This window comes from Sinocyclocheilus anshuiensis, unplaced genomic scaffold (assembly GCF_001515605.1).
Source record: "Sinocyclocheilus anshuiensis isolate Anshui unplaced genomic scaffold, SAMN03320099.WGS_v1.1 scaffold392, whole genome shotgun sequence".
NCBI lineage: Eukaryota > Metazoa > Chordata > Actinopteri > Cypriniformes > Cyprinidae > Sinocyclocheilus > Sinocyclocheilus anshuiensis.
Genome location: NW_015557091.1, coordinates 1,547,216 through 1,560,918, shown reverse-complemented (window position 1 = coordinate 1,560,918; position 13,703 = coordinate 1,547,216). Strand labels below are relative to the sequence as shown.

Genomic DNA, 13,703 nt, shown 5'->3' with positions numbered 1-13,703 from the left:
TAAACAAAGTCTGAAACGGGCCGCGACGTGACACAGTGGCGAGATATGTGTCAACATTTATCATATCGCGCTTGATGGGTCAAAATTCAAATAAATGTCATCAATGGCTCAACGTGCAGCGCTTTAGCAGCTAATAATGTAAGTAGTCAAACCTGTTATGTTGCTGTAGTCAGCTGATACATGCGACTATTAACCTTGTTTAACCTGCGTTCATTACTAATTAACTTAAGATAACTGTTTATTTTGTGCAGACGGTAGTTAAACAGCTGTTTTGATTAATGTCAATGTATGATCGTTCTATATAAAGCCAATGTCGACCACATAAAAATCTTTTAAAAAATAACAAAAACTTAAAAAAAAAATCACAGTAAGTTACCATAGTAATGCTTTTTGATATCATCAAGCTTAGAGAAGCATTGGTTTTAATAGTATGTGATCATGATACATTCAGTCATTGATTTTGATTTTCATAGATGTTTTTTGAGAGATGCCTGACATAAAGTTACTCAAGTTTCCTTCAAGTAAAGGAGCATTCTTACAAGGTAAAGTGCAGTATTGTTTAACAATATTATTTGCTAAGCACGGAGTATATAGGGATCAGGATCCTTGATATATTTTCCTAAGCATCCTAAAAGACAACAAGAAATCAGAACTGTCTATTTACTGTCTTAATGCATGTTTTTGGTCTTATTTTGAACATTTAATCCGTGCACGTTATTCTAAACAAAAAAATAATAATTGTCTTCACAATTTTCTACCATTCTTCACTTGGATAAAAAGCCCACCCTTTTCTATTCTGTATGCTGTTTCACTCTAAAATATGTCAGAATGTGGAAGTAAAATGGGTTGTGCATGCCATTTTATGTTGACCTTTAAAGGAATAGTTCACCCAAAAATGAAAATTTGCTGAAAATGTACTCACCCTCAGGCCAAACAAGGTGTAGATGAGTTTGTTTCCTCATGGGAACAGATCTGGAGCAATTTAGCATTACATCACTTGCTCACCAATGGATCATCTGCAGTGAATGGGTGCCGTCAGAATGAGAGTCCAAACAGCTGATAAAAACATCACAATAATCCACAAGTAATCCACACCACTCCAGTCCAGCAATAAATGTCTTGGTGAAAAGCTGCCAAAATACAAATCCATAATCCATAACAACACTTCCTCCAGTGAAATAGTCCATCCCTTGTTGTCCTCTTTTTGCTTGTAAACAGTGCTTGATCTGTGCATATTTCTCTCGATTCAGATGAGACTGCTTTTTCACTGGGAAAAGCAATATTATAAACAGAGGACTGTTTTGAAGTTAAAAACATCTTAATGATGGATTTGTTTCTTACAAACGTGGCTTTTGGCTTCACAAGACATTAATTGCTGGACTGGAGTGGTGTGGATTACTTGTGAATTATTGTGATGTGTTTATCAGCTGTTTGGACTTTTTATCAGCTGTTTGGACTCTCATTCTGAGGGCACCCATTCACTGCAGATGATCCATTGGTGAGCAAGAGATGTAATGCTACATTTCTCAAAATCTGTGCCAATGAAGAAACAAACCAACTACATCTTGTGTGGCCTGAGGATGAGTACATTTTAAGCAACTTTTAATTTTTTTGGGTGAACTATTCCTTTAAGGTTTCAGTATATATGATTCAATGTGAGATCGTCATGATCTCTGTGATCAAAGTCAGTTGTGCATTTCAGAGCAGGGAGAGACTGTTAGCTCCAGCAGGCGTCGCTGCTGTGCTCTGGTTAACACTCCAGCACCATGTGTGAACAAAGCAGTATGTCATATCCAGGACCTGAAGCCCAAACTGGAAAACTGGGGCCAACAGGTAGAATCAAACATAACATGAAGATGGATTTTATTATTTTATACCATCTCTGACCAAGACTCAACCACAATAATTCAAGCCTTAGATCAAAACCAGCACCACACAGATCCAACCCAGATTGAGCTCAGTTATATGAGTTGAATCACATCTTATTTTCTTTGCTCTCATATTACATAATGAATGAATAATGAATGTCTCCTCTCTTCTAGGGTGATAATGCTCAGCATGAAACTGCACATGAAAACAACCACAGTGTCGTTTGGAAGTGAGCCATAAAGCATTATAGATTTTTCACATCACATACATCAATTGAAACCATTTTGTCCAGTAAGACAGCACTTGTGATCAGCAGTCTTATACCTATTATATAGTATGTGGGCTCTAACATATCACCAGAAAATAATTGTAAATTAATTAATAGCTTAATTTATTAATATTATTAAAACCTTGCTGATTAAATAGTGTATTTGGCCTTTGTGTTTTTATATGTGTTTGAATGCAGAGCTGTATATTGAAGGCATGGGACTTTTAATGTACAATGTAATGATGGACAGTCTTGAATCTCCTTAATATTTTGGTTATAATATGCATTTAGTTTTCTTTACATAGTGGGGGATTTGAAATATTGAAGTATTATACAGAACTTCGGTGCATAACTCTATTTATATAATTATTACATTAAGATTTTTCATAATCATTACATTAAGATTTTTATATTTTCACTTTTCATTTTAATTTAATTTTGCTGTGCTTTCTATTAGTTTTTTATTATATATATATATCTATTGTATGTGTGTTCCATATATATATATATATATATACACTTTTTATATCTAATTTTAATATTTTAATTTATTCCAGCTTTATTTCAATTAACAGTAATAACATAATAATCATTTAATCATTTGTAAATAAACAGTGCCACAGATGTCCTGATGGAGGTGATGAGTTTGATCGAGCGTCTTGAGTTGGACCGCAGAGAGGCAGAGAAGGCTCTACTGGAAGAAAAGGAGAAAGCAAAGAAACTTTCAGAGAAATTGCACAGCCTCCGTCTCTGGAAGCAGAATGAGTTTCCTATAGCAGTGCAGAAAGGTCAGACTGGATATTGATTACGGCATGCAATTTATGTTCAAACTGTTTTTTCCAGCTCTAACATTTTACTTCAGGCCCAGTAATGTGGTAATAAAGTGTCTATTCTATTCTGTTCTATTCTATTCTATTCTATTCTATTACAATGTACAGTCAAAAATATTCAACAGGGTCATCAAAAACACACAAAAATGGCTTGAGGAGCACAAATATAAAGTAATTTATATTAAATCAAATAAAGTAAATGTTAAAGGCAATAAAATACAATATAAAAACTTAAAAGGATTTTATTTCAGTTAGTTGTCAAGGCAAAATTTCACATTTTTACATATATGGACTAAAAGCCACAAAACTTATGTTATGGGGTCTTTAAAAAAGTTGAATTACCAAAATAATCTCTTTTCTGCTCCATCCTTAACTTTTCGCATCTGTCTGTCTTATATTTGCATGGTCCGAGCGTGAAGCCTGCAGCACAGACATCGCTGAGCTGACGTGGCAACTGAAAATGAGGAGAGATCAGCTGCCGCAGGTGAGAGACAGACTGACCCACACGGAGGTGCTGAACCGACGTCTGAAGGAGGATATCAATTTTATGAGGAAACGCGGGCCGCTCGTGCACGAGAGACTCCAGCTGGAAAGTGAAATCATCAAGCAGGTCCAAACAGCACAAAGTGAGGTGCGTTTACTGCGAAACCTGTTTGTTGGCTTGTTTAGAGGACCTGAAATCAATAAGACAAAACCAAAGAGAAGAAGGGATGTAAGTCTAACTAAAGAGTCCAGAACGTGCTAGAGGAGTGCAACAGAGACCACCCACTTTTTCAGAGGACTGGTTTTTCCAGTTTATTTTTTCAAAGAATTCATCAATAAAGAGTGCTAAACTGAAGTGTTTATTTTGTGAATGAACTACCCACTGTTATTATAGTATTATTTATATACTATTATAGAATTTAATAATATTTTAATTAGTTTATTTTTTTATATTAAAATTACATTTGAATTAAAATAATAAAACATATTTTAAAGTTTGTTTTAGTAATTTCATGTGCTTTCGTCATTTTTATAGTTTTTTTAATTAATATTTCTTATTTAGCTTTATTTTTGTTTCAGTTTCAGTTTTTAGTACTTCAACTTATTTCATGTAGTTGCCAAAGCAATTTTCAGATTTTCCTAATTTAAAATGTTTCACCTAATATTTATATTCATTTTAATATTTAATTTTATTCCTGCTTTCAGTTAACTAAAACACTTTTTTAATAATTTGACTTTTGGTTTACAATAACAACACTGACTATTCATCCCATGAAGCATTGTGAATGACATAATTGAGTCAAATTATTGATAAAACTATAAGTCCCTGATTATTATAATCAAATACAATATATATGAAGTGTTTTCCTACACATTTGGATAAATACAAATGTAAAAGTTGTTTAAGGAAAATCTGAAAAAAGCTGAAATAATACTGACTTCTACAGAAGCATTTAAAACTGCTAAACAACCTCTGAGCTCATTGGCTGTTTTGGGATGCCATTTTTACTGTTGAGCCATGTTGCCATGATAAACATTGTCAGACTATTATGTTTATTCATAAAGACATTGTCACAAATGTTCCTCTAGGCCAGTGAGACGTTTTCAAACATCTCTCAGAAGCTAAAGAGTCTTCAGGAGAAGTTTAAAAATGAGGAATTCAGAGCAGACCTTAGGAAAGGAGAAATGAACAAAGAAATGGAAACGATCAGAAATCATCTGAGTGACAAGCAGTGAGTCCTTTTTTGTCATCTGGATACTGACATCAGGCCTATATTTTTATTTCAGTTCACTCTTGTTATATCAATCCAGACAGAAGGTGTCACTAAAATGCTGTTCTCTCCGTCTTCACAGTTTAATTCCTATCCATCAGTGTGTAGGCACATTACAATATCAATATCAAAAATATGGTATTCAAAATCAGCCATTTTATAACACATTCTGCAGATGTAAATCACATTCTAATTCATGTTATCTTCATTTAAAGGCTGCACCTGACATTTATGCCATACTTTTGACTTACATTTACGTCACACTTTTATTTCACAAAATTCTTTAATTTTTGGAAATGTCTCATATGGAAAACATTGCTTAGAATCAGCCTTGTGGACATGTTTAGCAATTTCTACATTACATTTATAGATTTTAGGATGTCTATTATACTTACATAACCAACCACTGCTTGTAAAAACACATATTGACATTGCAAATAAATTAAAAACAAATAGAACATGCTAATACAGTTTTCTCTAGGTAAAACGACATAAATACTTATGAAATACTGACACAACTGAGCAATGTTTTAACAGGATCTGATGTCATTCAGCTGCTTCCCTCCATCTGTATGAAGCGGTATATAGACATGTAATGTGTACATGGGAATGACACAGTTTCTCTTTCTCTGCCGACAGGAGTGAGTTACAGCAGCTGCAGTCTCAGTGTGAGGTGTTTCAAAGAAAAATTCAAGAGTCGATAGAAAAACTAACATTGAGAGTTTGAGAGGCAGGAAACAGACGTACATGAAGAAACCAGTATTCATTTAGAAAACATTCAACTGCCAGTTTGCTCACAGGATATTCGATCAAATCCATTAAAATATTATGAAGACATTTTACATTTTTTGGAATATTCTGACTGTTACAATCATAAGCTCATGTTACTTCCTTTTTTTTTTTTTATTAGTCCCTTGAAAGAGCTTTTGTACCAAATATTCATTTCACTTACCTTTTTTTTTTTTTTTAGGTCAGAACATTAAAAGCTGAAAAAGATGATAAAGAAGAGATATTGATGATAAAGAAGAAGGAAGTATTGCAGCTTCGAAACCAAATACAAACATCTGTAAGTATAACAGGCTGTTATTTTAAATGATATAAATCAGAGGTGAAATTATGTGCCGTGTTGGAGATGTCAACCCTCACGTCCTCTGGAGGGCAGGAAAGGCCCACGATTCCTTGCACTGATCTGCCGTGTTTATTCTCTCAGAGCCTCCATTTTGTCTAAGCCCTGATTTTACAATTACACTACGCATGAGTGAACGAGCCGCAGAGCGCTCACTTGTTTCTTTAGCCGTTTGTTTATTCCTTTTTAAATTTATATTTTGTGCATTTTTGATGTTGTTCTGCCACAACAGAGTTGTAAAAGTTTAGAAACTTTCCAAAAGAACGAAACTTGGCTTGACCGTAGGTGGTGCTATATGATGTTTTAGATTTCATGAATGTTTGACACATGACTGTTATAGTTTAAATATGAAATGAATTGAAAATAGGCTTATGCTTATGTGCTAGAACAAACAGTGGACCTTTCAAGCAGTTGGATAATATATATATATATATATATATATATATATATATATGCAAAGATGCTTAAAAATATGATCTTTTGTGTGTGGTTAGACTTTCATTTTGTGCACAACATGAGAATATGGTTGAATTTAGCCTCCAAACAAAGACTTGACAATAGAAACGTCCGTATTAGCATATATATCTAATAAATAGATGTAAATAATGGGCATTACTGTGTTTATCAGAAACTTGAAGGTGATGAAAAGGTGTCTGTATTGGATGCAAACTTAAGCCAAAAGCAACATGAGTTATCGACCCTGCGAGACAAAAACAAAGAGCACAAACTGGAAATTGAAGACTACAAGAGAAAGATCTACCAAAGGTTTGTCCAATAAGCTTCAGCTCACACAACATTTTAGATTGAATTTAAAGTATATTCCTGGATATTACTGATTGTCACTAATGATTAGTTTTGTCTGCTGTGTTTTGCAGTAATTTGTTATGTTGTGACAGTAAATGGCCTAGTCTGCAGTTATTTCACAGTAAAATTCTGAATATAGTATTTTATTGTAAAATCCTTGGTGATATTTTTTTTTAAAAGGTGGTGAATTGTGGTAAACTGCAATCAACAACGTTATACTCACTATACATTCTATACAGTCCAAATTTCAAGCACAATAACCTAATTTTATCAGACAACAAGAAGTACGGCAAATAGATTTTTCATAGAACTGCAGAAAATGAAATCGATCCAAATGAAAAACAATCCACTGTTGGTATGGTACAGCAATAACAAATGACGTTGCCTCCGTAAGATCTATGAAGACCATATGTTTCACACACAAGCCAATAGGGCTGTTCATGTGTTGCCGTTTTGTTGAATCTGTAACACATCATGAGAAACTATGACATGGAATAAAATCTGGATATACAGTAGTGATTCTTCCCAACTTGATACAGAACTTATGGATCAGCATTAGATTCCATGTTGGAGACTCAAATGACAACACTATGAGAAATGTGCTGGAGATGTCTTGTGGTTCATTGGTCTGTTGTGTGAGTGTTGGATTCTTTAATTATCAACACGGAATCTGTGTTCCGCAGATCATGTCATGAAATCATGCAAAAACTCTAATTCCACTTCATTAAAAATGTGTAGGTGTGTGTGGCATTGCTTCTGAAATTAAAATGCTGTGAAGAAGCACCGCAGCATGAACTAACACAATGATTTAGTATGCAAAAAATACATTATCCACCTTATTTTGCAACGCGGATGTGAGCTAATTTCTGTGAATGCGCGAGACTTCCGAGACTTAGTTGCTGTAAGTAAGTAAGAACTTTATTGTCATTGTACATGTACAATGAAACTCTGAACTCTATAGGGAAGTAACTTAAAAAAAAATAAGAAACTCGTGCAATATCAAGCAGCATAATAGACTGTTTTTGTACAGCTAAAATAACTGGAAGTGGATGACACGTTACGTTAAAAAGGTGTATAATCAAATGTTGAAATTTATGTATATTACCATGAACAGTATAGACCCAATGATATGCAAATTTTAAAATGCTGTTTTTTATTTAATTTTAAAAAGAAAGCATAAAAATTAAAGGCATAATATTATACAGTGTATATATAAAATACCTTACTTAGTTTCACTGATATTGCTGTAAACAAACTGCAGTTTGTTAAATGTTGTGTAAATGCTTGAGTTTTTACAAGAATCGGGCTGCTTGTTGTTAATGTAATGCATAATGAACTAAACTTTAAGCGTTGTGTCATAACTATTCCAGTAATTAATCTTTGATTTGGCACATCTTGTGTAATCAGTTGGATGTCACATACTGTATCCAGAGCGTTTTCATTTCCAGTTGTGAAATTTGCTGAATGCTGTGCAAGCATTTTTGTGAGCGGGCTGCTGTATCGTGGAGTGGATCTCGTGGGACGGACTGTGTTTTATGATGTTGTTTGTGGCTGTTTTGTTCCAGTGAACAGGCTGTGAGAAAGCTACTGAAGGATCGTGAGCATGTTCTGCTGAAGATCAGTTTGAGTGAGAAGCAGTGGAAACCGGTCAAAGCCGAGTTTGACCAGGTGTCTGCTGTACACTCAGACACCAAAGCCGAGCTGGACCGTCTAGAGCGCCAAACCTTTCTGGAGGAGCTGAAGAACGGGAAGAGGACACCTGCCCCATTCAGATCTAAAGATGAGTTTATTAGCAAGGTTACTGAATGAACAAATGTGTAGCCCGTATCCAAAAAAATTTAAATTCTATCATCATTTACTCACCCTCATGACATTCCACACCTGCATGCAGTTTTTCCATTGAAAAAGTAGAATTTAAGAATTCTATCAACACTCATACACATAAAGGTTCTTTATTGGCATTGATGGTTCAATGAAGAACCTTCAACATCCATGGAAGCTTTTCCACTTCCAAAAGGTTCTTTGTAGTGAAAAAGGTTCTTCAAGACTATTAAAATGTTCTTCAAATTAAGAAAAAAATTTAACCGAAAATGGTTCTTGTATGGCATCACTGCGACTGCGTATGTACATATTATATTCCAAGTCTTCTGAAGCCATACAGTAGCTTTATTTAAAAAAAAAAAAAAATTAGAAAAACATGAAGGTGAGTAAATAATTACTTAACTAATAAATAGTTCTGTAAACAATTATTAAACAATTATTTTACATAAGAGGTTTATAACAGTAGTACTTTGATGTCTTTATTGGTCTCTTTTGACAATAAATTGAATACAACTGTTAAGATAATGTGTTTATAGAGAATTAGACTATAGTCACTTTTGAGCTGCTTTGGATTTTGTTTTTGTCTTGTTTGCCAAATTTTGCTTCATAATCAGGTGATGTTATTTTGATGTCTTTTCTTTTTGGTGGGCAGAAAGAGATAGACAAAATGAAGTCCCTGATAATCACTGAAATGACCACCTTAGATATTCTCAAGGTAAAACCAGATGTTCCTTATGAATACATCTTTAAATGAGTAAATAAAATGATGATAATGGATGAAGCAATGTCAGTGTTGCACTAGTTTGTGTGTACATTTTCTGTGTCTGTTAATGTTTGGTATTGATACGTTCAGGGTTATAGGGACGCAGAGGCAGCTGAATTTCATCGTGAACAAACAGACTGCGAGAGGGTGAAAGGTGAGCTGCAGAAAAAGTATGAAGACGCTATGTCTACAATTACTCAGCTGGAGACTGAGGTGGAGCAACTGAGACAGACATATGCAGAAAAATCTGAGGTAAATCTCACAGGCATAGAATAAATATAGCTGGTTTACTGTAAAAATCATCGTTCAAGTATTGGATAATTTCAAGTTAACTCAGAAAGCACATATTTACCCTTAATCAGAAAAGCAGCTCCCCATGAGATGATACTGAATGAAACTGAATATTCCAATGAAAACATTTTATTCATATTTGCATTTGATTAGATCTAACATGTTAGGCTATATTATTATTAAAAGGGGTGGTTGATTGTGATTTCACTTTTTTAATGTTAGTTAGTGTGTAATGTTGCTGTTTGAGCATAAACAATATCTGCAAAGTTACGAAGCTGAAAGTTCAATCAAATGGAGATATCGTCTTTTAAAATGCTGTCAGTTTAATGCCTACAAAAATGGCTCGTAGGGACTACAACGAGTTATTTCCCGGGTTCGTGACATCACAAACCCAGATAAACACCGCCCCCGGGAAAAGGCAGCAAAGGGGGCGAGGCCATGCTGCCTTGTTTTAGAGAAGAGGAAGAGAAAACTAGAGGTGCACATAAAAATCTATTCATATATGAATCGCGATTCTGTCTTCTAACGATTCTAATGGATTCACAAGTTTCAAAATCAATGTTCTAAAGCAGCGGTTCTTAATACTGTTCCTTGCGTCCCCCTGCTTCTCAATCGGGCTCAAACTGATAAGCGATATTAACGACGCCATTGTTTACAATACAACCGGAGCACATGCCGCTGAGGTGAGGGGCGGGACGATTAGACGCGCACTAGAGGAGGTTTAGCCCATCACAACACACTGGGCTAGCTAACCAATCAGAGCCCATTGCATATTTCTGAGGGCGGGGCTTCATAAAAGCAGGAAATGATCAGCGCGTTTCTCAGAGAAGGGACAGAGCGGTGTGGAATAAAGGTAAATTATGTGAAAAATGTGTGTTTTTTTTAAATGAAGCATTAACATTATAAGCATAAAATTATACTTGATTTATATTACAGTATGAGTTATAAATATCTTACTTAAAAACTTAAAAGTGCTTAAATAATTCCATATTTGTCATTCGATTATTGTATGTTATTTATTTGCTATTAGCAAAGCCTTATTGTGATGTTATTGAGGTACGAGGAGATTTAAAACCAGATCAAGGTGCTCGACCTGAAGTCTCAAGAGTTCAAACAAGAATCAGAGATGATGGAGCAAACCATCACCACTATGCCAGATGTTATAGCGGAGCTACAGTAAGAAATACTGTAAACAATATATGTTTGACCATATAAATATTAGACTTCCATGCTTGTTTTTATTTGTTGTCTATTTCAGGGGTTTGTCAAACACTATGGCGTTCAAACATGGGACAGTCACAGTAGTGATGGGTAATGTGCACAGGGATATAGCTTCCTGTCAACAGAGGAAGTCTCATCACGCACAGATTCACTCAACGCCGGGCTGTCATGAAGGACACAGAGGTTAAGAACCCTTTCTTTCATATTTACATTTATGTCAAGATTATTTTGTCAGGGCTTCCTATATGGGCTGATCCTAGATCAGCTTTGCTATTTAAATACTTATAATCCAGGTTAACAAATGTTTTCTTTACATATCAGAAAACAGATCAGCTGAAGCCGAACGAGCATGAGTGCATTTGATAGGTTAGGGGATTTGATGTGCTCCAATCACCATTCAAGCTGAAATTACCTTTATAAATATTTAGATTTCCTTTGTATGATGATGCACCGTGTCATTTTTATGGAATACCCAGTGATACCAAATAATACATTTCAAGACACTGAGAACAAAACATATGTAACAAAAAACCTTTTGTCCAGTATTATCTACTGTTAGCTGGTTGTGTTGACAGCAGCTTTATGTTATTAATATTTGCAGGTATATGCACATAAAACGTGGTTATAGCACTCATATATTTATATACATTTGGAAAAGTACAATATTAATGTATTAATAACATCAAAAATGCAAACTGTTTTATATATGAACAGCTTTAGGTATGTACAAATGTTTACAAATACTTTGAGTTTCAAAGGCTGTTGAATTTGTGCTATTCAAAATGTGTGTGTGTGTGTGTGTGTGTATATATATGTAATATTATTCATTATTATTATTATTAGATAAATGAGATTATTTCAATATTAATTTTACACCATTACATTTTTTTGACATTAAAGGGATAGTTCACCCAAAAATGAAAATTCTGTCATTAATTACTCACCCTCATGTCGTTTCAAACCCGTAAGACCTTCGTTCATCTTCGGAACACAAATGAAGATATTTTTGATGGAATCTGAGAGCTGTCTGACCCTGCATAGACAGCAACTCAACTGAAATGTTCCCAAGTCCAGAAACGTAGCAAGGAGATCTGTAAAATAATCCATGTGACATCAGGGGTTCAACCGTAATTTTACGAAGCTACGAGAATACTTTTTGTGTGCAAAAGAAAAGAAAAAAACGACCTTATTCAACAATTCGTCTCCTCCGTATCACCCTGTAGCGCCATTTTGGAGAGTATCCGCTGGACAGCATACGCTGTTTACGTCCAGCTGATACTCTCCAAAATGGCGCTACATGGTGATGCGGAGGAGACGAATTGTTGAATAAAATCATAAAAGTTTTTTTTTTCTTTTGTGCACAAAAAGTATTCTCGTAGCTTCGTATAATTGCGGATGAACCACTGATGTCACATGGATTATTTTACAGATCTCCTTGCTACGTTTCTGGACTTGGGAACATTTCAGTTGCGTTGCTGTCTATGCAGAGTCAGAGAACTCTCAGATTCCATCAAAAATATCTTAATTTGTGTTCCGAAGATGAACGAAGGTCTTACGGGTTTGAAACGACATAAGGGTGAGTAATTAATGACAGAATTTTCATTTTTGGGTGAACTATCCCTTTAAAATGTTTTCATTCCGTTCTATAAAGACTGATCTTAAGAGAAACATGAGTCAAATGGTGTTTCACTTATATTTAATACTTATTCAGCTTTAAAGATTCAATTCGTCCATATAAAGAGTAGAATTGAATTTACTTTCATTTGTCCAATCTGGATTTCATTTATAAATACATTTGCAATTAAAATGTCTTTACTGGACCAAATGGCCCCACTATGAGATTGTGTTGAGCTTGAACTTGGTTGAACTTGCAAAGTTAACCTGCAATTTCACTAAAGTTAAGTACATACGAACAAGGGTTTATGTTTTAAAACACTGTCAGTACATTAATATTGTCTGTTTGTGTGTCTTCTGATATCCACAAATTAAATACCTAGCAAATCATATTACACCTTTGCTCTGGAATACCCGACACTCAGTATCACACCTCTAGTAACCTCTAATAATTTGATGAAAGCTCTTAAAATTTTCTGTCAGAGATAATATGTTATGTTTTGCATGAAACCCACGTATTATCACTTCATTTTCGGAGGGAAAAGCTATTTATTGGGGGAGTTGAGTTTCGGGATTATGGCCTCAGTCAGAGCCCGGCGCCTGATGAAAGTCTCACATGGCTTATCTAATGTGAAATCGCCATGTGGTATATAGTTTCATTAAACGGTGATCAAGAATGCATTAGTTCAAAACAAGAAAAGGCAATGGGGCTTAATCCGCCATGCGCGCAGAAGCAGCAAACTCCAAACAAGTTGTTGGTGCGAGACAGGAGCCGAATTAAAAGTCCTCCCTCATAGAGCCAGTCTGCCATTAACTTGCTGTAGGGCAGCAGAGCAGAGAGTCTCTTTAGACTTCTCACAGGAAACAATAAAGCAGCACAAAGATTCATCGTCCAACAGAAACGTTTCGACTTTTAACATTTCCAACAAAGAGAGACTGTGTCAGAGTGCCTTCGATTGACCTGCAGGCGCATCGTTGGGACGTCACAGTCATGAGATGTTAATGAACATAGGAAATATGGATAGTGACGCACAACACTGGATGACGACCACAGTGTCATGCGTTATAGAGAGACACACTTAAAGAACAATTTGGCAATAGTTTAAGAAAAAGAAAACTGAATTTGTCATATTTTCTAAAAGCCAGACTTAATATCTTGCTTCTCAGATTTACATTTCTTTTGACATTATAGTGGTTTCATTCAGATAAATACATTTATCTTCATTAGCCACAACTGGATTTTATTTATAATAAATTTGCAATTGTATAGTCTTTCTTGGACCACATGTCCCCCCTTAAAACCTTAAAGGGGTCCTATTATGCTTTTTCAACTTTAGTTAGT

The 13,703-nt window shown here is 34.9% G+C and overlaps 1 pseudogene; it reads left to right on the top strand.

Moving 5' to 3' along the window:
• The first annotated feature begins 21 nt into the window (after positions 1 to 21).
• LOC107677134 (coiled-coil domain-containing protein 178-like) overlaps positions 22 to 13,703 on the top strand; it is a 27,450-nt pseudogene continuing 13,768 nt past the window's right edge.